Source organism: Muntiacus reevesi, chromosome 1 (assembly GCF_963930625.1).
Source record: "Muntiacus reevesi chromosome 1, mMunRee1.1, whole genome shotgun sequence".
NCBI classification, from domain to species: domain Eukaryota; kingdom Metazoa; phylum Chordata; class Mammalia; order Artiodactyla; family Cervidae; genus Muntiacus; species Muntiacus reevesi.
Window position 1 is genome coordinate 169,054,891 of NC_089249.1, and position 24,833 is coordinate 169,079,723.

At 39.6% G+C, this 24,833-nt stretch overlaps 2 non-coding genes and 1 pseudogene across 2 annotated transcripts; all 3 read left to right on the forward strand.

Annotated features, from left to right (window-relative positions):
- The first annotated feature begins 2,757 nt into the window (after nucleotides 1-2,757).
- Nucleotides 2,758-2,864, forward strand: LOC136156681 (U6 spliceosomal RNA). The gene has a single exon (XR_010661169.1). It is a non-coding gene; the product is annotated as a U6 spliceosomal RNA (small nuclear RNA).
- A 7,040-nt stretch (nucleotides 2,865-9,904) lies between these two features.
- Nucleotides 9,905-9,993, forward strand: LOC136156562 (small nucleolar RNA U3; annotated as a pseudogene).
- Nucleotides 9,994-11,118: 1,125 nt separating this feature from the next.
- LOC136156654 (U6 spliceosomal RNA) lies at nucleotides 11,119-11,225 on the forward strand. The gene has a single exon (XR_010661144.1). It is a non-coding gene; the product is annotated as a U6 spliceosomal RNA (small nuclear RNA).
- Nucleotides 11,226-24,833: the final 13,608 nt, after the last annotated feature.

The following is a 24,833-nucleotide window of genomic DNA, read 5'->3' on the forward strand; positions in this document are numbered from 1 at the left end:
TTTCATCAAGAGGCTCTTTAGGTCTTCTTCACTTCTGCCATAAGGGTGGTGTCATCTGCATATCTGAGGTTATTGATATTTCTCCCACCAATCTTGATTCCAGCTTGTGCTTCTTCCAGCCCAGTGTTTCTCATGATGTACTCTGCATGTTAAGTTAAATAAGCAGGGTGACAAAATACAGCCTTGACGTACTCCTTTTCCTATTTGACCAACCTGTTGTTCTATGTCCAGTTCTATACCAGTCTGTTGTTCTATGTCCAGTTCTAACTGTTGCTTCCTGACCTGCATACAGGTTTCTCAAGAGACAGGTCAGGTGATCTGGTATTCCCATCTCTTTCAGAATTTTCCACAGTTTATTGTGATCCACACAGTCAAAGGCTTTGGCATAGTCAATAAAGAAGAAATAGATGTTTTTCTGGAACTCTCTTGCCTTTTTGATGATCCAGCAGATGTTGGCAATTTGATATCTGGTTCCTCTGCCTTTTCTAAAATCAGCTTGAACATCTCGAAGTTCACAGTTCACGTATTGCTGAAGCCTGACTTGGAGAATTTTGAGGAGACAGCCATTTTGCTTTTTTTGTATTTCTTTTTCTTGAGATGGTTTTGTTCCCTGTCTCCTGTACAATGTCACGAACCTCTGTCCGTAGTTCATCAGGCACTCTGTCTATCAGATCTAGTCCCTTAAATCTATTTCTCACTTCCACTGTATAATCATAAGGGATTTGATTTAGGTCATACCTGAATGGCCTAGTGGTTTTCCCCACTTTCTTCAATTTAAGTCTGAATTTGGCAATAAAGAGTTCATGATCTGAGCAACAGTCACCTCCTGGTCTTGTTTTTGTTGACTGTATAGAGCTTCTCCATCTTTGGCTGCAAAGAATATAATCAATCTGATTTCGGTGTTGACCATCTGGTGATGTCCATGTGTAGAGTCTTCTCTTGTGTTGTTGGATGAGGGTGTTTGCTATGACCAGTGCGTTCTCTTGGCAGACTCTATTAGCCTTTGCCCTGCTTCATTCTGTACTCCAAGGCCAAATTTGCCTGTTACTCCAGGTGTTTCTTGACTTCCTACTTTTGCATTCCAGCCCCCTATAATGAAAAGGACATCTTTTTTGGGTGTTAGTTCTAAAAGGTCTAATAGGTTTTCATAGAGTCTTTCAACTTCAGCTTCTTCAGTGTTACTGGTCAGGGCATAGACTTGGATTACCGTGATATTGAATGATTTGCCTTGGAAACGAAGAGATCATTATGTCATTTTTGAGACTGCATCCAAGTACTGCATTTTGAACTCTTTTGTTGACAATGATAGATGGGGATTTTAAAAAGTGCCAAGATAGGGACTTCCCTGGTGGCCCAGTGGTTAAGAATCTACTTTCCAATGCTGGGGATGTGGGTTTGATACCTGATCAGGGAACTAAGGAGCTTCCCAGGTGGCGCTAGTGGTAAAGAACTCGCCTCCCAATGCAGGAAATGTAAAAGATGCAGGTTCCATCCCTGGGTGGGAAAGATCCCCTGGAGGAGGGCATGGCAACCCACTCCAGTGTCTTTGCCTGGAGAATTCCATGGACAGAAGAGCCTTGACGGCTACAGTTGATGGGGTCAGACAGGACTGAATGGCTAACACACATACACACACACACGCAAACAAAGTAGAAGTAGCTAGGCTTGAGGCCAACAGTAAATGGGATCACATCATGTTGAGCCTTATAAATCAGGTTAAAGGGTGGGAAAAGTAGTGGGAAGACAAGAATTTTAATTAAGGAAGTTACACAATCAGATTTACACTAAAGAAAAACCTCTCTGGCTGTTGCTGTTGTGGGTAACGGTAGAAAGGATAGAATAACTAGGTACAGAGACCACTTCTGAAGACCAATTCAGAGACTGCTGGAGAAATCCACATGAGAGATGATGGTGGTCTGAACCTGGAGAGTGGAAGTGGGGGATGAAGAGAAAGGAACCAAATAAAGAGATATTTAAGAGAAGAATCACTGTGGATTAGTGTGGGAGATGAAGGAGTTAAGTGTGATGATCAAAAACCTGGTGGATAGAGGTATACATCACCCATGGGATAGGGAAAACAGGGAAAGGAGAAGCAGCTGTGGGGGGCACTGGGGCAAATACTGGGTTCAGTTTTAGATTTGTTGATTTTCAGATCATATGGAATAGCCATAGGAAAATATTTAATAGGCAGCTGGAATAGTTTAGAGAAAATATTTTGGGAAAGATTTATAGAATTATGAGTCCTCATAGAGTTGATTAAAGACATAGAAGTGGGTGATGAAAGTACACTCATTGTGCGTAGAATGAGGTGAAAAGAAGACCAAAGAAAGAAACTTTGAGGATTTGGCAACTGATAACTAAAAAATTAGTACAGATGTGGCAACATAAGAAAGAAATTAAAAAGAAATGGCCAAGGCATATGAGAACATGGTATCACAAAGCAGTGGATAGGGTATCATGGCAGTAGATTGAGGAGTGAGTGTGATATGAAGGAATGAAAAAAGTGATTATAATTAGCTCTTGTGAAAGGTGTGACATCATACAGGAGGCAGTGATCAAGACCATCCCAAGAAAAACAGATGCAAAAAGGCAAAATGGTTGACTGAGGAGGGCTTACAAATAGCTGTGAAAAGAAGAGAAGCGAAAGGCAAAGGAGAAAAGGAAAGATATACCCATCTGATACAGAGTTCCAAAGAATAGCAAGGAGAGATAAGAAAGCCTTCCTCAGTGATCAATGCAAAGAAATAGAGGAAAACAGTGCTCGCTTCGGCAGCACATATACTAAAATTGGAACGATACAGAGAAGATTAGCATGGTCCCTGCGCAAGGATGACACGCAAATTCGTGAAGCATTTCATATTAAAAAAAAAAAAAAAAAAAGAAATAGAGGAAAACAGTAGAATGGGAATGACTAGAGATCTCTTCAAAGAAAATTTAGAGATACCAAGGGAACATTTCATGCAAAGATGGGCACAATTAAGGACGGAAATGGTATGGACTTAACAGAAGCAGAAGATATTAAGAAAAGGTGGCTAGAATACACAGAAGAACTATACAAAAAAGATCTTCATGACTCAGTTAACCACGATGATGTGATCACTCATCTGGAGCAAGACATCCAGAAGTGTGAAGTCAAGTGGGCCTTAGGAAGCATCACTACAAGCAAAGCAAGTGGAAGTGATGGAATTCCAGCTGAGCTATTTCAAGTCCTAAAAGATGATGCTTTTAAAGTGTTGCACTCAATATGCCAGCAAATTTGGAAAATTCAGCAGTGGCCACAGGACTGGAAAAGGTCAGTTTTAATTTCAATCCCAAAAAAGGCAATGCCAAAGAATGTTCAAACTACCGAACAACTGCACTCATCTCCCATGTTAGCAAAGTAGTGCTCAAAATTTTCCAAGCTAGGCTTCAGTAATACGTGAACCATGAACTTCCAGATGTTCAAGCTGATTTTAGAAAAGGCAGAGGAACCAGAGATCAAATTGCCAACATCTGCTGGATCATCGAAAAAGCAAGAGAGTTCCAGAAAACATCTATTTCTGCTTTATCGACTACACCTGACTTGACTAGGTGGATCACAATAAACTGTGGAAAATTCTGAAAGAGATGGGAATACCAGACCACTTTACCTGACTCCTGAGAAACGTGTATGCAGGTAAAGAAGCAACAGTTAGAATTGGACATGGAATAACAGACTGGTTCCAAATCTGGAAAGGAGTATGTCAAGGCTGTATATTGTCACTTATTTAACTTATATGCAGAGTATATCATGTGAAATGCTGGGCTGGATGCAGCAAAAACTGGAATCAAGATTTCTGGGAGAAATATCAATAACCTCAGATATGCAGATGACACCACCCTTATAGCAGAAAGCGAAGAGGAAATGAAGAGCTTCTTGATTAAAGTGAAAGAGGAGAGTGAAAAAGCTGGCTTAAAACTGGACATTCAAGAAACTAAGATCATGGCATCTGGTCCCATCACTTCATGGTAAATAGATGGGGAAACAAAGGAAACAGTGACAGAAAAAGCTATGGCTTTTCCAGTAGTCATGTATGGATGTGAGAGTTGGGCCATAAAAAAAGCTGAACACTGAGGAATTGATGCTTCTAAACTGTGGTGTTGGAGAGGGCTCTTGAGAATCCCTTGGTCTGCAAAGGAGATCCAACGAGTCCATCCTAAAGGAAATCAGTCCTGAATATTCATTGGAAGGACTGATGCTGAAGCTGAAACTCCAATACTTTGGCCACCTGATACGAAGAACTGATTCCTTAGAAAAGACCCTGATGTTGGGAAAGGTTGCAGGCAAAAGGAGAAAGGTATGACAGAGGATGAGATGGTTGGATGGTAACCACTGACTCGAACATGAGTTTGAACAAGCTACTGGAATTTGTGATAGACAGGGAAGCCTGGCATGCTGTAGTCCATGGGGTCACAAAGAGTTGGACAGGACTGAGTGACTGAACTGTAGTGGTGTGTGGTTATGACAAAGAAGATAAGGTTGTTGTTGGTAAGACACTCCCTCCTTTGCGATTGGAGGAAAGAAAGAATGATTTGTGTAATTTCAGAAAATTTTTGTGAGTTTGGTGCCATAATCTGAAGAAGTTCTTTTTTAATGGCTTCTATGATATTTTCTCTGTGAAATAAGAGGTCAGATTATCTGCTGTGAGATGAAAGGGTCCGAGATTTGAGTAGAAGGGAGAAACTGAACAGTCATTGTGAAGAATGAAGAGAGAACTGAAAAGGGCATGGGAGGATTTCTGGACAATACCATTAGCACAGTTGAGGCTGAGGAACTTGAATGTATATTTGTGCCAGCCTGGAGGTTGTATGATTTTTTACCAACAATAATAAGCAGTCCCGGCGTGGTCATGAAGTTGATTCAGTTGTAACTACTACCACATGTAGTTACAGTGGTAAAAAATCTGCTTGCCAATGCAGGAAATGTAGGTTTGGGAAGATCCCCTAGAGTAGTAAGAGAGTTAATTCTTGGGTAGGTTGATACAGAGACCAGGGCCCTCGAGAAGGAGGAAGCGACAAGCATTTTTTTCTACATTCCTTTGTCTTCGTCACATAAGACATTTTTTCTTTAGCTCTGAGTTGTTATGACAACAATCTATTTCACCTAAGACTAACTTTGTTTAAGCCCAGAGCTAATGAAGGCAGGAAGAGAAGGGGACGACAGAGGATGAGATGGTTGGATGGCATCACCGACTCGATGGATATGAGTTTGAGCAAGATTTGGGAGCTGGTGATGGACAGGGAAGCCTGGCGTGCTGCAGTCCATGGGGTCGGAAAGAGTCGGACACAACTGAGTGACTGAACTGAACAGCAGTGTATCTTGCTCAAGGCCATGTTTCTCCTTCTTGACAGAAACCTGTTCCCTCTGGCTAATCCTGTTATCCTAAGAGGTGTGCTGTGGGAGTGGGCCTGGTAAGCTCTTTACCACCTTGAGACATTCTTCTGACTAGCAGAAAACAGAAAAGGAAATGAAGACAGCAGAAGGTTAATAGAATGAAAATAGGCTGATTAAGGAACGAGAGGTCTTCATACGAAAGAAGTATAAATTTAGAGACAGAAATTAAATGAGAAAATAGAAAAGATAGAAGAAGGCTGTAGTCAGAAAGTAGGATATCTTGACATATTATTTCAGAGGTGGAGCAAATTTAGGTGGTCAAAGGATCCAGATTGGATGTGAGGCTTCCATGATTTTGGTTACAAACATCTGGTCAGTTAAACAGCACTCTAAAAGAATCTCATGCCAATGCAGGAGATGTGAGAGATGCAGGTTCGATCCCTGGGTCTGGAAGATCTGGAGGAGGAACTGACATCCCATTCCAATATTCTTGCTGGGAGAGGAGCCTGGCAGGCTACAGCCCATGGGGTCACAAAGAGTTGGACATGACTGAGTGTCTGAGCAGATGCTTATACATACTACTATGTCTAGTATGTAATGGGTACACATGTTGGGTTAACTTCTCTTTCCTGTGCTACCATGGCATCCCTTTGGTAATATTCACCACACTGTAGGGTAATTATCTGTTTGGCTGTCTGTCCTTCTCAGAAAGTATATGTGCCACAGTTTCCCAAATTTTTTCAACCACCCCCTTATTCTAGTCCCCTATTTATTAATTTCCCTTCTTCTGAAGGAGTAGTAAAAGCATATAATCTACTTTGTGACATATAATTCAGAATGTTTCACGGATTCTTTCACATCCAAGGGACTTTGTGCCTGGGGAAGAATACTCACAGCTACTTGTTTGTTGTTTAATGGCCAGTTTACTCAAGTCATGTTTCTAATAAACAATATGTTGAAATCATTTTTTTTTGAGCATTGAACATGGAATACACATTTGATTACTTGCAGATGTAAACTGGAATTACAAATTTCACATGACTGATTTTTTGAATACCTAATATTAATACCTTAAAAATTGTTCATATGAATACCTTAAAAATCAGCAAAACATGCACACATATAAAGATTACACAATTGACTACACTTATATCTAAGCCTATCCAATGCCATAGGTTAAATATACTTCATTGTTCACTGTTTTATATTTAAGATTATACCTATATATTTTGTTATCTTCTTAAAGTTTCAGTAATATTTTAATTATGTTCTGGGACTTTAAAAATATTACCAAACCCAATAGAAATATAAATACAATTTTAGACCAGTTGAAGTTCTGGGATCTGTGATATTAACTAATCTTTCTTAGTTTGGATTTAAGATCTAGTTTTGATGTTTAAGGCAATTTAGACTGTTAACGCCCTCTAAGTTTTGCATAATCAATCATCTTGCCATTAATAACATTGTTCTGCTTGAAAACTTAGGTATTTCTCAAGAGTATCTTATTATATGTAGTAGGGCCATTTAGTTGTTTTATCACCTGAGAGATAAAGGATTGATTCACCATTCTCATGTTTAGAATATCTGTTGAACTCTATTTTTACTTGCTTACTGTTAAATGGTGCTGACTGGTTAATATGACTGCTGGACTCTCTTTTTATCTGGAGGTGATAAATTTATGAAATCACTAGTGCTAATGATTTCTTCCTATATTTGGTACTTTTTAAAGGTGCTTCAGCTTATTCATAAATTTTTGTTCATATTTATCTGCTTGCTCATCCAAGGGACTCTCAAGAAACTTCTCCAACACCACAGTTCAAAAGCATCAATTTTTCAGCACTCAACTTTCTTCACAGTCCAACTCTCACATCTGCACATGACCACTGGAAAAACCATAGCTTTGACTAGGCAGACCTTTGCTGGCAGATGTGTTTAAATCAACATATCATTTACAGAAGAAAAAAATATATGCATTCATATTTCTACTTGCAGACACACATATTAAAGATCATTAAACATATCATGTTGTATTCATCCTTTTATTAAGTTTTTTTTTTACTTTTCTCTTTTCAGTCTTAATATGAATGCATAGCCTTTATAGATTCGACTTATTCCAATTAGCCGTAATGATGATGTTTTACAGTCAAATTATTACAAGTTATCCAAAAGAAAACATAGGCATAAATTGGAGCGATGTTTTTTGGATGTCTCTTAAGGCAAAAATAAACAAATGGGACCACATTAAAAGCTTTTGCACAGTAAAGGAAAGCATCGATAATGAAAAGATAATCTACTGAGTGGGAGAAAATATTTGCAAGTGATATGACTGATAAGGGGTTAATATCCAAAATATATAAACAGCTCATACAACTCAATACCAAAAAACCCCCAAATAATCTGATTAACAAAATAGGCAGGAGACCTGAATATACATATTCCTGAAAAATATATATTTAGATGGCAAAAGGCACATGAAAAGATGCTCAACATTACTAATCGTCAGAGAAATGCAAATCAGAACCACAATGAGATATTACCTCACATTTGTCAGAATAACTATGATCAAAAAGTCTATAACAAATGTTGATGAGGATGTAAAGAAAAGGGAACCTTAGTACACTGCAGGTGGGAATGTAAATTGGTGAGGTCACTATGGGCTTCCCAGGTGGTGCTAGTGGTAAAGAACCTTCCTGCCAATGCAGAAGAGTTAAGAGACATGGGTTCGATCCCTGAGGTTGGGAAGATCCCCTGAAGAAGGAAATGGCAACCCACTCCATTATTCTTGCCTGGAGAATCCCATAGACAGAGGAGCCTGGCAGGCTATGGCCCATAGGATCACAATGAGCTGGACACGACTGAGGTGACTTAATGCACGTAGTCACTATGGAAAACAACATGGAAGTTTCTTAAAAAACTAAAAAAGAACTGCCATGATCCAGCAAATTCACTCCCTTGTATATATATCTGAAGAAAATGAAAACACTAACTCGAAAACATACATGCATTCCGATATCCATAGCAGCATTATTTACAATTGCTAAGACATGGAAATAACCTAAGTGTCCATCAACAGATGAGTGTATAAAGAAGATGCATATATATACAATGGGTTATTACTCAGTCATAAAAAGAATGAAATAATGTCATTTACAGCAAAATGGATAGATCTAGAGGACATAATGTTTAGTGAAATAAATCAAAGAAAGAAAGGCAAATACTATATATTATGACTTATGTGTGGAATCTGAAAAATAGAACAATCAAATGAATACATCACAGGTACAGACAACAAACTAGTGATTATCAGTGGGAAGAGGGGAGAGGCAAGATAGGAACAAGGAATTAAGAGATGCAAACTAAAACATAAATTTAAAATAAAATAATTACAAGTTGGCCAATGAGTTTATCTATTCATTTATTAATATGTTTTGACTCTGCTGGGTCTTCTTGGCTGCTCGCTGGCTCTATCTACTTGTGACCAGCAGGGGTGACTCTTCTTCGCGGGGTGCAGGCTTCTCACTGGGGTGGCTTCCCCTTGTGGAGCATGGGCTCCAGATCACAGGGTCAGTAGTTGTGGTGCACGGGCTTACTTGCTCAGCAGCATGTGGAATCTTCCAGGACCGAGGATCAAACCATACCCTCTGCACTGGCAGCTGAATCTGTAACCACTGGACCACAAGGCAAGTCCTACATTCTTTTTTATAAAAGTAATTTTTATTGGAGTATAGTTGCTTTAACATGTTGTGTTAGTCTTTGCTATAAAGCAAAGTGAATAGGCTCTCAGTTCAGTTCAGTCGCTCAGCTGTGTCCGACTCTTTGCTACCCCCTGGGTTGTAGTATGCCAGGCTTCCCTGTCCATCAGCAACTCTCAGAGCTTGCTCAAACTCATGTCCATCGAGTCCAGTGGTTGCCATCCAACCATCTCATCCTCTGTTGGCACATTCTCCTCCTGCCTTCAATCTGTCTCAGCATCAGGGTCTTTTCTAAGGAGTCAGTTCTTCGCATCAGGTGGCCAAATTATTGGTGCTTCAGGTTCAGCATCAGTCCTTCCAATGAATACTCAGGACTGATTTCCTTTAGGATGGACTGGTTGGATCTCCTTGCAGCGCAAGGGACTCTCAAGAGTCTTCTCCAACACAACAGTTCAAAAGCATCAATTCTTTGGTGCTCAGATTTCTTTATGGTCCAACTCTCACATCCATACATGACTACTGGAAAAACCATAGTTTTGATGAGATAGACCTTTGTCGGCAAAGTAGTGTCTCTGCTTTTTAATATGCTGTCTAGGTTGGTCATAGCTTTTCTTCCAAGGAGCAAGCATCTTTTAATTTCATGGCTGCACTCATCATCTGCAGTGATTTTGAAGCCCCCCAAAATAAAGTCTCTCACTGTTTCCATTGTTTCTGCATCTATTTGCCATGAAGTGATAGGACCAGATGCCATAATTTTAGTTTTTTGAGTGTTGAGTTTTAAGCCAGCTTTTTCACTTTCATCAAGAGGTTCTTCACTGATCACTGCACAAGGATATACACAAATTCATGAGCTGTTCTAAAGACTATACTTTCAGGGATCATTTCTATAGTTTGTTCTACATATTTTATAAATGGCATATATTACTTTCATTACTGGAAAAGGCTAGGTTGGAGGATATAGCCTCTTTATGTGGCAGGCCTGCTCCTATTAGACTTAAAAGACAGATAATACCTAGGAAAACTAGTATTCTCTGTTAACAACTTGCTTCCATGTAGAAAGAGGAAGAGGCTAGACTGTACACAATCAGTTTCTCCTTCTAAACTCTCCATTTAGAGAAGTCACTACCTTAATTGTGGAAGAATGAAAGGGTAGAGAGAAATCAGTAGTGTAATGCTAATAACTGACTCTTTATATAAAAATGAGAAATAAGATATATATCTTACTCATCAGCAGATTGATAGCTAGATCATGTTTTTGCTATTAGAAATATTTCGTTTTACTTCTGATAATACATCATTGTCTGAGACACTGAAACAAAGTCCCCTTAGAGTCTACCCATCTCAGGTAAGAGCTGTTAATAGTTTTGTCTGTATCCTTCCTTAGGGCCATTCTAAAGTTGAGAGTTGAGTATTAAAGGATTAATTTATAAAAGCAAGGCAGTTCCAGAAAAACATCTATTTCTGCTTTATTGACTATGCCAAAACCTCTGACTGTGTGGATCACAATAAACTGTGGAAAATTCTGAAAGAGATGGGAATACCAGACCACCTGACCTGTCTCTTGAGAAACCTGTATGCAGGTCAGGAAGCAACAGCTAGAACTGGACATGAAACAACAGACTGGTTCCAAATAGGAAAAGGAGTACGTCAAGGCTGTATATTGCCACCCTGCTTATTTAACGTATATGCAGAATACATCATGAGAAACGCTGGGCTGCAAGAAGCACAAGCTGGAATCAAGATTGGTGGGAGAAATATCAATAACCTCAGATATGCAGATGACACCACCCTTATGGCAGAAAGAAGAGGAACTAAAAAGCCGCTTGATGAAACTGAAAGAGGAGAGTGAAAAAGTTGGCTTAAAGCTCAACATTCAGAACACTAAGATCATGGCATCTGGTCCCATCACTTCATGGCAAATAGATGGGGAAACAGTGGAAACAGTGGCAGACTTTATTTTTTGGGCTCCAAAATCACTGCGGATGGTGACTGCAGCCATGAAATTAAAAGATGCTTACTCCTTGGAAGGAAAGTTATGACCAACCTAGATAGCATATTAAAAAGCAGAGACATGTGCTCGCTTCGGCAGCACATATACTAAAATTGGAACGATACAGAGAAGATTAGCATGGCCCCTGTGCAAGGATGACATGCAAATTCGTGAAGCGTTCCATATTTTAAACCAACAAATCATAGAAGAAATCAAAAAAGAAATCAAAGTATGTATAGAAATAAATGAAAATGAAAACACAACAACCCAAAACCTATGGGACAGTGTAAAAGCAGTGCTAAGGGGAAGGTTCATAGCATTACAGGCGCACATCAAGAAACAAAAAAAAAGCCAAATAAATAACCTAACTCTCCACCTAAAGCAATTAGAGAAGGAAGAAATGAAGAACCCCAGGGTTAGCAGAAGGAAAGAAATCTTAAAAATTAGGGCAGAAATAAATGCAAAAGAAACTAAAGAGACCATAGCAGAAATCAACAAAGCTAAAAGCTGGTTTTTTGAAAAAATAAACAAAATTGACAAACCATTAGCAAGACTCATTAAGAAACAAAGAGAGAAGAACCAAATTAACAAAATAAAAAATGAAAAGGGTGAGATCACAACAGACAACACTGAAATACAAAGGATCATAAGAGACTACTACCAGCAGCTCTATTTCAATAAAATGGACAACTTGGATGAAATGGACAAATTCTTAGAAAAGTATAACTTTCCAAAACTGAACCAGGAAGAAATAGAAGATCTTAACAGAGCCATCACAAGCAAGGAAATCGAAACTGTAATCAGAAATCTTCCAGCAAACAAAAGCCCAGGACCAGATGGCTTCACAGCTGAATTCTACCAAAAATTTAGAGAAGAGCTAACACCTATCTTACTCAAACTCTTCCAGAAAATTGCAGAAGAAGGTAAACTTCCAAACTCATTCTATGAGGCCACCATCACCCTAATTCCAAAACCAGACAAAGATGCCACAAAAAAAGAAAACTACAGGCCAATATCACTGATGAACATAGATGCAAAAATCCTTAACAAAATTCTAGCAAACAGAATCCAACAACATATTAAAAAAATCATACACCATGACCAAGTGGGCTTTATCCCAGGAATGCAAGGATTCTTTAATATCCGCAAATCAATCAACGTAATACACCACATTAACAAATTGAAAGATAAAAACCATATGATTATCTCAATAGATGCAGAGAAAGCCTTTGACAAAATTCAACACTCATTTATGATTAAAACTCTCCAGAAAGCAGGAATAGAAGGAACATACCTCAACATAATAAAAGCTATATATGACAAACCCACAGCAAGCATCACCCTCAATGGTGAAAAATTGAAAGCATTTCCTCTGAAATCAGGAACAAGACAAGGATGCCAACTCTCACCACTACTATTCAACATAGTGTTGGAAGTTTTGGCCACAGCAATCAGAGCAGAAAAAGACATAAAAGGAATCCAGATAGGAAAAGAAGAAGTGAAACTCTCGCTGTTTGCAGATGACATGATCCTCTACATAGAAAACCCTAAAGACTCTACCAGAAAATTACTAGAGCTAATTAATGAATATAGTAAGGTTGCAGGATATAAAATTAACACACAAAAATCCCTTGCATTCCTATACACTAACAATGAAAAAACAGAAAGAGAAATTAAGGAAACAATACCATTCACCATTGCAACAAAAAGAATAAAATACTTAGGAGTATATCTACCTAAAGAAACAAAAGACCTATACATAGAAAACTATAAAACACTGATGAAAGAAATCAAAGAGGACACAAACAGTTGGAGAAACATACCATGTTCATGGATTGGAAGAATCAATATTGTCAAAATGGCTATTCTACCCAAAGCAATCTATAGATTCAATGCAATCCCTATCAAGCTACCAACGGTATTTTTCACAGAACTAGAACAAAGAATTTCACAATTTGTATGGAAATACAAAAACCTCGAATAGCCAAAGTAATCTTGAGAAAGAAGAATGGAACTGGAGGAATCAACCTGCCTGACTTCAGACTCTACTACAAAGCCACAGTCATCAAGACAGTATGGTACTGGCACAAAGACAGAAATATAGATCAATGGAACAGAATAGAAAGCCCAGAGATAAATCCACGAACCTATGGACAGCTTATCTTTGACAAAGGAGGCAAGGATATACAATGGAAAAAAGACAATCTCTTTAACAAGTGGTGCTGGGAAAACTGGTCAACCACTTGTAAAAGAATGAAACTAGAACACTTCCTAACACCATACACAAAAATAAACTCAAAATGGATTAAAGATCTAAATGTAAGACGAGAAACTATAAAACTCCTAGAGGAGAACATAGGCAAAACAGTCTCCGACATAAATCACAGCAAGATCTTCTATGACCCACCTCCCAGAATATTGGAAATAAAAGCAAAAATAAACAAATGGGACCTAATGAAAATTAAAAGCTTATGCACAACAAAGGAAACTATAAGTAAGGTGAAAAGACAGCCCTCAGATTGGGAGAAAATAATAACAAATGAGGAAACAGACAAAGGATTAATCTCAAAAATATACAAGCAACTCCTGAAGCTCAATTCCAGAAAAATAAACGACCCAATCAAAAAATGGGCCAAAGAACTAAACAGACATTTCTCCAAAGAAGACATACAGATGGCTAACAAACACATGAAAAGATGCTCAACATCACTCATCATCAGAGAAATGCAAATCAAAACCACAATGAGGTACCATTACACGCCAGTCAGGATGGCTGCTATCCAAAAGTCTACAAGCAATAAATGCTGGAGAGGGTGTGGAGAAAAGGGAACCCTCTTACACTGTTGGTGGGAATGCAAACTAGTACAGCCACTATGGAAAACAGTGTGGAGATTTCTTAAAAAACTGGAAATAGAACTGCCATATGACCCAGCAATACCACTTCTGGGCATACACACTGAGGAATCCAGATCTGAAAGAGACACGTGCACCCCAATGTTCATCGCAGCACTGTTTATAATAGCCAGGACATGGAAGCAACCTAGATGCCCATCAGCAGATGAATGGATAAGGAAGCTGTGGTACATATACACCATGGAATATTACTCAGCCGTTAAAAAGAATTCATTTGAATCAGTTCTAATGAGATGGATGAAACTGGAGCCCATTATACAGAGTGAAGTAAGCCAGAAAGATAAAGAACATTACAGTATACTAACACATATATACGGAATTTAGATAGATGGTAGTGATAACCCTATATGCAAAACAGAAAAAGAGACACAGAAGTACAGAACAGACTTTTGAACTCTGGGGGAGAACGTGAGGGTGGGATGTTTTGAAAGAACAGCATGTATATTATCTATGGTGAAACAGACCACCAGCCCAGGTGGGATGCATGAGTCAAGTGCTCGGGCCTGGTGCACTGGGAGGACCCTGAGGAGTCGGGTAGAGAGGGAGGTGGGAGGGGGGATCGGGATGGGGAATACGTGTAACTATATGGCTGATTCATGTCAATGTATGACAAAACCCACTGAAATGTTGTGAAGTGATTGGCCTCCAACTAATAAAATAATATTAAAAAAAAAAAAAAAAGCAGAGACATTACTTTGCCAACAAAGGTCTGTCTAGTCAAGGTTATGATTTTTCCAGTGGTCATGTATAGATGTGAGAGTTGGACTGTGAGGAAAGCTGAGCGCTGAAAAATTGATGCTTTTGAACTGTGGTGTTGGAGAAGACTCTTGAGACTCCCTTGGACTGCAAGGAGATCCAACCAGTCCATCCTAAAGGAGATCAGTCCTGGGTGTTCATTGGAAGGATTGATGTTGAAGCTGAAACTCCAATACTTTGGCCACCTGATGCGAAGAGCTGACTCATTGGAAAAGACCCTGATGCTGGGAGGGATTGGGGGCAGGAGGAGAAGGGGACGACAAAGGATGAGATGGCTGGATGGCATCACCGACTCGATGGACATGAGTTTGAGTAAACTCCGGGAGTAAACTCCAGGCCAGAGAGGCCTGGCTTGCTGCGATTCATGCGGTCGCAAAGAGTCAGACACAACTGAGCCACTGAACTGAACTGAATCTGTTTGAAGCACTGGCACCTGGCATAGGGCCTGGTATAATAGGAGCTCATTTGAGTCCTTCCTTTATTCCTTGTTAGGGCCCCAGAGCCTTCTCTAGTCTGAGAATCTGTGAGCAGTGTTGAGCTGGGCCAGTGTGACCTGAGAGTCCAAGGTGTGCTCTGGCTTCCAGGATGCAGACGTACATGCCCACCTGAACTGCCAAAGAACTACAGTAGTTAGAAGTCCAAGCCCATCACAGGGGTCCATCAGGCAAGAGCTGCTAAGCCAGGCCAAGCTCATAGCCTTTCCTACTCTCTGGTCTAAGGATCCAGACCACCACCAGAGCCAGCGCTTAGGACCATCTCCTGCCTTAGCACACTGTCTTGTAGGTGAGCTGAGACAGGGCTTCCCCCGGATCAGGGTCTGTCCCCTCCTTCTGGGCCTCTCCCAAAGTGGGGGTTAAGCATAAGTCTGAGTCTTCATACATTCTTCACAGGCAGACATGTTAAAACCTAAGCTCATCACTAAATAAACACTCACTAACCCAAACTTATAAACACTCCCTCGCTGTAATTAAAACTTTGTCTATTGCTTCCAAGCCCAGGTAAATTATGTAGCTCCTTTCTCTTGGGACTGGCCAGGCAGTCCTGAGAGGAGGAGCAGTGAAGAAGGTTTAGCCTGCCTGTGATACATGAAATTAATCTACTAAGCTGAAGAAACTAAATAATTAGCTTCTTAATCACTCCACAAGCCAGCCATGCTATAGCTGAGAGAGAAGGGTACTTTGAGACCCAGACAATAACCTAGAAGTAGGGGTGGGGTGCTTGTGAAGGGAAGCATGGACAGAGCATGTAAAATTAGTAGTGACCCCATGGATTACAGTACACCAGGCTCCCTTGTCCTTCACTATTTTCCAGAGTTTGCTGTCTAACCATCTCATCCTCTGTCACCATCTTCTCTTCCTGCCTTCAATCTTTCCCAGCATCAGGGTCTTTTCTAATGAGTTAGCTCTTCACATCCAATGGCCAACGTATTGGAGCTTCAACTTCAGCATCAGTCCTTCCAGTGAACATTCAGGGTTGATTTCCTTTAGGATTGTCTGGTTTGATCTCCTTGCCGGACAGGGGACTCTCAAGAGTCTTCTCTAGCACCACAAATTGAAAGCATCAATTCTTCAGCACTCAGCCTTTTTTATGGTCCAACTCTCACATCCGTACATGTCTACTAGAAAAACCACAGCTTTGACTAGATGGACCTTTGTCAGCAAAGTGATGTCTCTGCTTTTTAACATGCTATCTAGGTTTGTCACAGCTTTCCTTCCAAGGAGCAAGTGTATTTTACTTTCATGGCTGCTGTCACCATCTGCAGTGATTTTGGAACCCAAGAAAATAAAATCTGTTACTGCTTCCACTTGTTCCCCTTCTATTTGTCATGAAGTGATGGGACTGGATACCATGATCTTAGTCTTCTGAATGTTGAGTTTTAAGCCAACTTTTTCACTCTTCTCTTTCACCCTTATCAAGAGGCTCTTTAGTTTCTCTTTGCTATATGCCGTTAATGTGGTATCATCTGCATATCTGAGGTTGTTGATATTTCTCCCAGCAAGCTTGATTCCAGTTTGGGATTCATCCAGCCTGGCATTTGATGTACTCTGCATAAACAGTTACCTTGTTAAGCAAGGTAAAATATACTTCTTTGTCATACTCCTTTCCCAATTTTGAACCAGTCCTTTGTTCCATGTTCAGTTCTAACTGTTGCTTCTTGACCCACATGCAGCTTTCTCAGGAGACAGGTAGGGTGGTCTGGTATTCTCATCTCTATAAGAATTGTCCACAGTTTGTTGTGATCCACATAGTCAAAGGCTTTAGCATAGTCAATGAAGCAGGAGTAGATGTTTTTCTGGAACTTGCTTTCTCTATGATCCAACAAATGTTGGCAATTTGATCTCTGGTTCCTCTGCCTTTTCTAAATCCAGACTGTACATCTGGAAGTTCTTGGTTCATGTACTGCTGAAGCCTTGCTTGAAGGATTTTGAGCATTGCCTTGCTAGCATGTGAAATGAGTGTAATTGTATGGTAGTTTGAACATTCTTTAGCATTGCCCTTCTTTGAGAGTGGAATGAAAGCTGACTTTTTCCAGTCCTGTGACCACTGCTGAGTTTTCCAAATTTGCTGGCATATTGAGTTCAGCACTTTCACAGTAGCATATTTTAGGATTTGAAATAGCTCAACTGGAATTCCATCACTTCCAATAGCTTTGTTCATAGTAATGCTTCCTAAGGCCCACTTGACTTCATACTCCAGGATGTCTGGCTCTAAGTGAGCGACCACAACATCGTGGATATCCAGGTCATTAAGACCTTATTTGGATAGTTCTTGCATTCTTGCCAGCTTGTCTTAATATCTTCTGCTTCTGTTAGGTCCTTACCATTCTGTCTTTAATCATGCCCATCCTTACATGAAATGTTCCCTTGATATCTCCAATTTTCTTGAAGATATCGCTAGTCTTTTTCATTCTGTTGTTTTCCTCTATTTCTTTGCACTGTTCACTTAAGAAGGTCTTTTTATCTTTCCTTGCTATTCTCTTGAATTCTGCATTCTGTTGGGTATATCTTACCCTTTCTCCCTTGCTTTTCACTTCCCTTCTTTTTTCAGCTATTTGTAAAGCTTCCTCAGACAACCACTTTGCCTTCTTCCATTTCTTTTTCTTTGGGATGGTTTTGGTCATTGCCTCCTGTACAGTGTTACAAATTTCCACCCATATTTCTTTAGGTACTCTATCTACCGGATTTAGTTCCTTGAATCTATTTATCACCTCCACTGAATAATCATAAGGGATTTGATTTAATTCATATTTGAATGGCCTAGTGGATTTCCCTACTTTCTTCAACTTAAGCCTGAATTTTTCAATAAGGAGCTCATGAATTGAGCCACAGTCAGCTCCAGGTCTTATTTTTGTTGACTGTACAGAGCCTCTCCATCTTTAGCTGCAAAGAATATAATCAATCTGACTTCAGTATTGACTATCTGGTGATGTCCATGTGTAGAGTTGTCTTGTGTAGTTGGAAGAAGGTGTTTACTATGACCAGTGTGTTTTCTTCACAAAATTTTGTTAACCTTCGCCCTGCTTCATTTTGCATTCCAAAGCCAAACTTGCCTGTTACTCCATGTCTCTCTTGACGTCCTACTTTTGCATTCCAGTCCCCTATGATGAAAATGACATCTTTTTTTGTGTGTGTGTTAGTTCTAGATTGTTTGTAGGTCTTCATTGAACTGGTCAACTTTGGCTTCTTTGGCATTAGTGGCTGGGGCATAGACTTGGATTACTGTGATAGTGAATGGTTTATCTTGGAAACAAACTGAGGTCATTTCGCTGTTTTGAGATTGCACCCTGTTGGGACCAGCCCAACAATGAACTGACCTGAGGGAGCGGTGCCACAGAAGAATAAGGAAAAATAAGACTCAGAAATAAGGTGGGGATCAAGGGGCTGATGCTGGTCACAGGCAAAAGCCCAGATCCTAATCCCTACACACTTTTTATTGCTAATATCTACTTCCTTGTATGTGCTCTACAGATATCTGTTTTTCACAATCTCAGATCGGGGATAAAGATATACAGTGCACAGTCCTCAGTGTAAAACTTTCAGGCCTTTCATGACTCTGTTTAGCCCTTTAGTTTAGTGATGACCTTTCTCAGCAACTCCCTCAAGGCTCTGGTTACGAGAACAGTCACTAATGGTTTTCCATCAGTCACATCAGTACTTCAACATCTTGTTTTCAACATGTTTTCCACCATGTACTTTCTACTGCTCCCAGCCCTTCGCCTGGGAGTGATGAGAAAGTCATTCCTATTTTTCAAAGAAGCCCTGTTAATTATAGTACAGGCCTGTGCATAGCATATTCCTTACACACGCCAGTACTGCATTTTGGACTCTTTGTTGACTATGAGGGCCACTCCCTCTCTTCTGAGGGATTCTTGCCCACAGTTATAGATATAATGGTTACCTGAATTAAACTCACCCATTCCCGTCCATTTTAGTTCACTGATTCCTAAGATGCCGATATTCATTCTTGCCATTTCCTGCTTGACAATGTCTAATTTACCTTGATTCATGGAACTAACATTCCAGGTTCCTGTGCAGTATTGTTCTTCACAGCATCAGATTTTACTTTCACCACCAGACATATCTACAACTGAGCGTCATTTTTGCTTTGGCCCATTTGCCTCACTCTTTCTGTAGCTATTATTAATTGCCGTCTGCTTTTTCCCAGTAGCATATTGGAATCTTTCCAACCTGGGGTGCTCATATTCCAGTATCATGTCTTTTTGCCTTTTCATACTGTTGATGGGGTTCTCTCAGCAAGAATACTGGAGGTATTTGTCATTTCTTCCTCCAGTGAACCATGTTTCATCAGAACTCTTCACTATGACCCATCCATCTTGGGTGGCCTTGCAAGGCATGGCTCATTACTTCATTGAGTCATTCAAGCCCCTTTGCCATGACTTCCTACTCATGGCAGGCCCATTTCCTGGCATGGGGTAGAATGGTAGGAGACAACCCTTTACATAGGTTTCTTTGCTTCCCTCAGAAAGTAAAACAGTGAAAAATATTTGCGAGTAGAATTGATTGGACTAAATTCTAGTAAAAAATGTTTCTTTCTGCAATTCAACTAAACTGACATTAAAAGGAATACAGAAAAGATACATACTTTAAAAGGGCAAAAAATACGGGAAAGGAGATACTAAAGAACAGAAGAGTTCAACACAGTTTGGAAGACTGAAGGCTTGTGGTAGAGTGGTAAAACTTACACAGGAAAACCTGTATAGCTGCAGAGGTGAGGTATCTCTAGAAGAAAGTCAGTCCACTCCACAGAAGCCCACAAAGGCTCAGGACACAGAAGCGCCGGGGCTTCCCAGGTGGCACTAGTGGTAAAGCACTCACCTGCCAGGGCAAGAGACTTAAGGGAAGGGGGTTCAATCCCTGGGGTGGGAAGATCCCCTGGAGGAGGGCATGGCAACCCACTGCAGTGTTCTTGCCTGGAGAATCCCTTGGACAGAGCAGCCTGGTGGGCTACGGTCCCGAGGGTGGCACAGAGTTGGACATGGCTGAAACAACTTAGCATGCACACACAGAAGTACCAGGCATCTCATATGGTGAGTGTTGGCATAAGGAGGGAAATTAGGAATTAATAGACACTCTAAACTTAAAACATTTAGATCCCCCAGCACTCTCACCAGCATCTATTACAGCCAGGCAATTACCCACTCCCAACTCCTTTTTGGAGAAATTGAACCAGAGAACCTTCAGGGTTGGAGACATCAGGGACAATGGAGGGTGGGATGGTCAGTGGAGGTTAAAATAGGGTATGAAAACAATGAAAGTCTGCAAACAGAAGGGTGAGGCTTGAAGTCTTTTCCCCCCATGTTGTGCCCAGGTCACACTGATCATCAGGTGAGAACTTGAAGAACGAAGAATTCTTCCCCAGAGAAACAGAACCCTTGAGAAATCTTTAGATGAGCCATTTGGAGATCTCACAGTGAAAAATCCAGTGAAATCTACTCCTCCATGAACTTCACTAAAAAATTAATAGAGCATCAAGGATCAGCAGACACATGAGGAAAGTTTTAATGTAAAAAGGAGAAACCAAAAACTAAGAAGCAGGAAAAAGAAACCTGGAATAAATAGACACAATATAGGAAACAGAAGAAAATGACTTAAAAATTCATCAACTTTAATTAATATCTCCAGAGAGTTAAGACCTGGAGCTGACTGTGGCTCAGATCATGAACTCCTTATTGCCAAATTCAAATTTAAATTGAAGAAAGTAGAGAAAACCACTATACCATTCAGGTATGACCTAAATCAAATCCCTTATGATTATACAGTGGAAGTGACAAATAGATTCAAGGGATTAGATCCTATAAACAGAGTGCCTAAAGAACTATGGACAGAGGTTCATGACATTGTACAGGAGGCACTGATCAAGCCCATCCCCAAGAAAAAGAAATGCAAAAAGGCAAAACAGTTGTCCAAGGAGGCCTTATAAATAACTGAGAAAAGAAAAGACATGAAAGGCAAAGGAGAAAAGGAAAGATATACCCATTTGAGTGCAGACTTCCAAAGAATAGCAAGGAGAGATAAGAAAGACTTCCTCAGTGATCAATGCAAAGAAATAGAAGAAAACAACAGAATGAGAAAGACTAGAGATCTCTTCAAGGAAATTAGAGATACTAAGGGAACATTTCATGCAACTGCTACTGCTAAGTCACTTCAGTCGTGTCTGACTCTGTGCGACCCCATAGATGGCAGCCCACCAGGGTCCTCTGTCCCTGGGATTCTCCAGGCAAGAGTACTGGAGTGGGTTGCCATTTCCTCCTCCAATTTCATGCAAAGATGGGCAAAATAAAGGACAGAATGGTATGGACCTTACAGAAGCAGAAGATATTAAGAAGAGGTGGCAAGAATACACAGAAGAACTATACAAAAAAGAGCTTCATGATCAGATAACCACAATGGTGTGATCACTCACCTAGAGCCAGATATCCTGGAATGTGAAGTGGGTCTTAGGAAGCATCACTACGAACAAAGGCTAGTGGAGGTGATGGAATTCCAGCTGAGCTATTTCAAATCCTAAAAGATGATGCTGTGAAAGTGCTACACTCAATATGCCAGCAAATTTGGAAAATTCAGCAGTGGTCACAAGACTGGAAAAGGTCAGTTTTCATTCCAATCCCAAAGAATGCTCAAACTACTGCACAATTACACTCACCTCACACCATAGCAAAGTAATGCTTAAAATTCTCCAAGCCAGGCTTCAGCAATCCATGAACCGTGAACTTCCAGATATTCAAGCTGGTTTTAGAAAAGGCAGAGGAACCAGAGATCAAATTGCCAACATCTTTTGGATCATCAAAAATCAAGGGAGTTCCAGAGAAACATCTATTTCCACTTTATTGACTATGCCAAAGCCTTTGACTGTGTGGATTACAACAAAGTGTGGAAAATTCAAGAGGTGGGAATACCAGACCTCCTTACCTGACTCCTGAGAAATCTGTATGCAGGTCAAGAAGCAACAGTTAGAACCGGACATGGAACAATGGACTGATTCCAAATTGGGAAAGGAGTACATCAAGGCTGTATATTGTCACCCTGCTTATTTAACGTATATGCACAGTACATCATGAGAAATGCTGGACTGGATGAAGCATGAGCTGGATTCAAGACTGCTGGGAGAAATATCAATAACCTCAGATATGCAGATGACATCACCTTTATGGTAGAAAGTAAAGAAGAACTAAAGAGCCTCTTGATGAAACTGAAAGAGGAGAGTGAAAAAGTTGGCTTAAAGCTCAACATTCAGAAAAGTGAGATCATGGCATCCGGTCCCATCACTTCATGGCAAATAGATGGAGAAACAGTGGAAACAGTGGCTGACTTTATTTTTCTGGGCTCCAAAATCACTGCGGATGATGACTGCAGTCATGAAATTAAAAGATCTTTGATCCTTGAAAGGAAAGTTATGACCAACCTAGATAGCATATTAAAAAGCAGAGACATTACTCTGCCGACAAAGGTCCATCTAGTCCAGTAGTCATGTATGGATGTGAGAGCTGGACTATAAAGAAAGTTGTGCACCAAAGAATTGATGCTTTTGAACTGTGGTGTTGGAGAAGACTCTTGAGAGTCCCTTGGACTGCAAGGAGATCAAACCAGTTCATCCTAAAGGAAATCAGTCCTGAATATTCATTGTAAGAACTGATGCTGAAGCTGAAACTCCAATACTTTGGCCACCTGATACAAAGAACTGACTCAATGGAAAAGACTCTGATGCTGGGTAAGATTGAGGGTAGGAGGAGAAGGGGATGACAGAGGATTAGATGGCTGGATGGCATCACTGACTTGATGGACATGAGTTTGAGCAAGCTCTGGAAGTTGGTGATGGACAGGGAAGCCTGGTGTGCTGCAGTCCATGGGGTCACAAAGAGTCAGACATGACAGAGTGATTGAACTGAACTGAACTGAGAGTTAAGAAAATTTATTACATTTACAAAACAAGAGCACTATACTTTGAAGAAATTGAACAATAAGAGAACAAGAAGGAACTCAGAAATTAAAAAAAAACCCATAATAGCTAATATTAGAAATTCAACAGAAAAGAAAGTTGAGGCAACAACTATGAAAGTAGAATTAAAAAACTATATCACAGCAGCTGAACCTTCTCCCTGAGAAATGAGGAAGGCTATATTAAGAAGAAATAGACTCTAATCAAAACTTTAGCAAGCTTCTTTGCAGAGATGGGAAAGTTGATCCTAAAATTCTTATGGAAATGCAAGTGACTCAGAACAGCTGAAACCATATCAAATGTAAAAATGAAATTGGAGGACTCATACTATCTGATTTCAAAAATTACCACAAATCTGTAGCAATCAATGCAACATGGTACTGGCATAAGTACTGACATCAACCAAAAAAAATTGTAAGTCCAGAAATAAACCTTCATGTTTACAGTACATTCATTTTGACAAAGATGCCAAGACAATTCAATGGGGAGAAAGAACAGTCTTTTCAGTAAATGGCGATGGGACAACTGATATCCACAGACAAAAGAATGAAGTTGGATGCCCCCCCACTTCACTCTATATACAAAATTAACTCAAGATAGATCAAGCACCTAAAAGTAAGAGCTAAAATTATAAAATTCTTGAAGAAGACTTAGCCATAAATCTTTATTACATTGGACTAGGGAATGGTTTCTTAAATAAAACGCATAAGCAACAAAAGAAATCTGATACCAGTAAAGTTAAAAATTCTATGAAGAACATAAAAATGCAATCCATAGAATGGATTAAAACTCTTACAACTAATAAATCTGATAGGGGTACTTGTAACTAGAATATATAAATAACGTTTACATCATAATAACAAAAAGACAAGCCTGTTAATGGACAATTGATCTGAATGGACAGTTCACCAAAGAAAATAAACAACCAACAAGCACATGAAAATATGCTCAACATCGTTAGTCATCAGGAAAACGCAAATTAAAACCACAATCAGATACAGCTCCACACTCAGTAAGACCGCTATCATCAAAAAGAGAAATAATAACAAATGTATGAAGGATGAGAAGAATACAAAACTTTCATACACTGCTAGAGGGAATATAAAAATGATACCACCACTTTGGAAAACAGTCTCAAGTCATTAAACATAGACCTTTCATGTAATTTAGCAATGTCACTCTTAGGTATATACCAAAGAAAAATAAAAACCTATGTTCACAAAAGAACTTGTATCTGACTGTCCATAGCAGTCATTATAATCAAAAGTACCTTAAGTGATAAATGGGTAAATAAAATGTGGTATATCCATACAATGGATAAATAAAATATGTTAATCTGTCCACCATATTATTTGTAATAAAAGACAGTAATAAAACACTATTACATGTTATAACACAGATGAACCTTGAAAACATGCTAAATGAAAGAAGCCAGTCACAAAGGACCACATATTGTATGATTCTAGTTATAAAAAAATGTTTAGAATGTGCATATCTGTAGTGAAATAAAGTAGATTGGTAGTTGCTTAGGAGTTGGGAGGGTATATTGTATGGTATGTGAATTATATCTCAATAAAATTACTAAGAATTTAAAAAAGAAACCCATTCTGTGACAGCCACTTACAGGATATGCTCACTCTAGAGAAGAGAAAAAGGTCTAGAGAATCCCAGA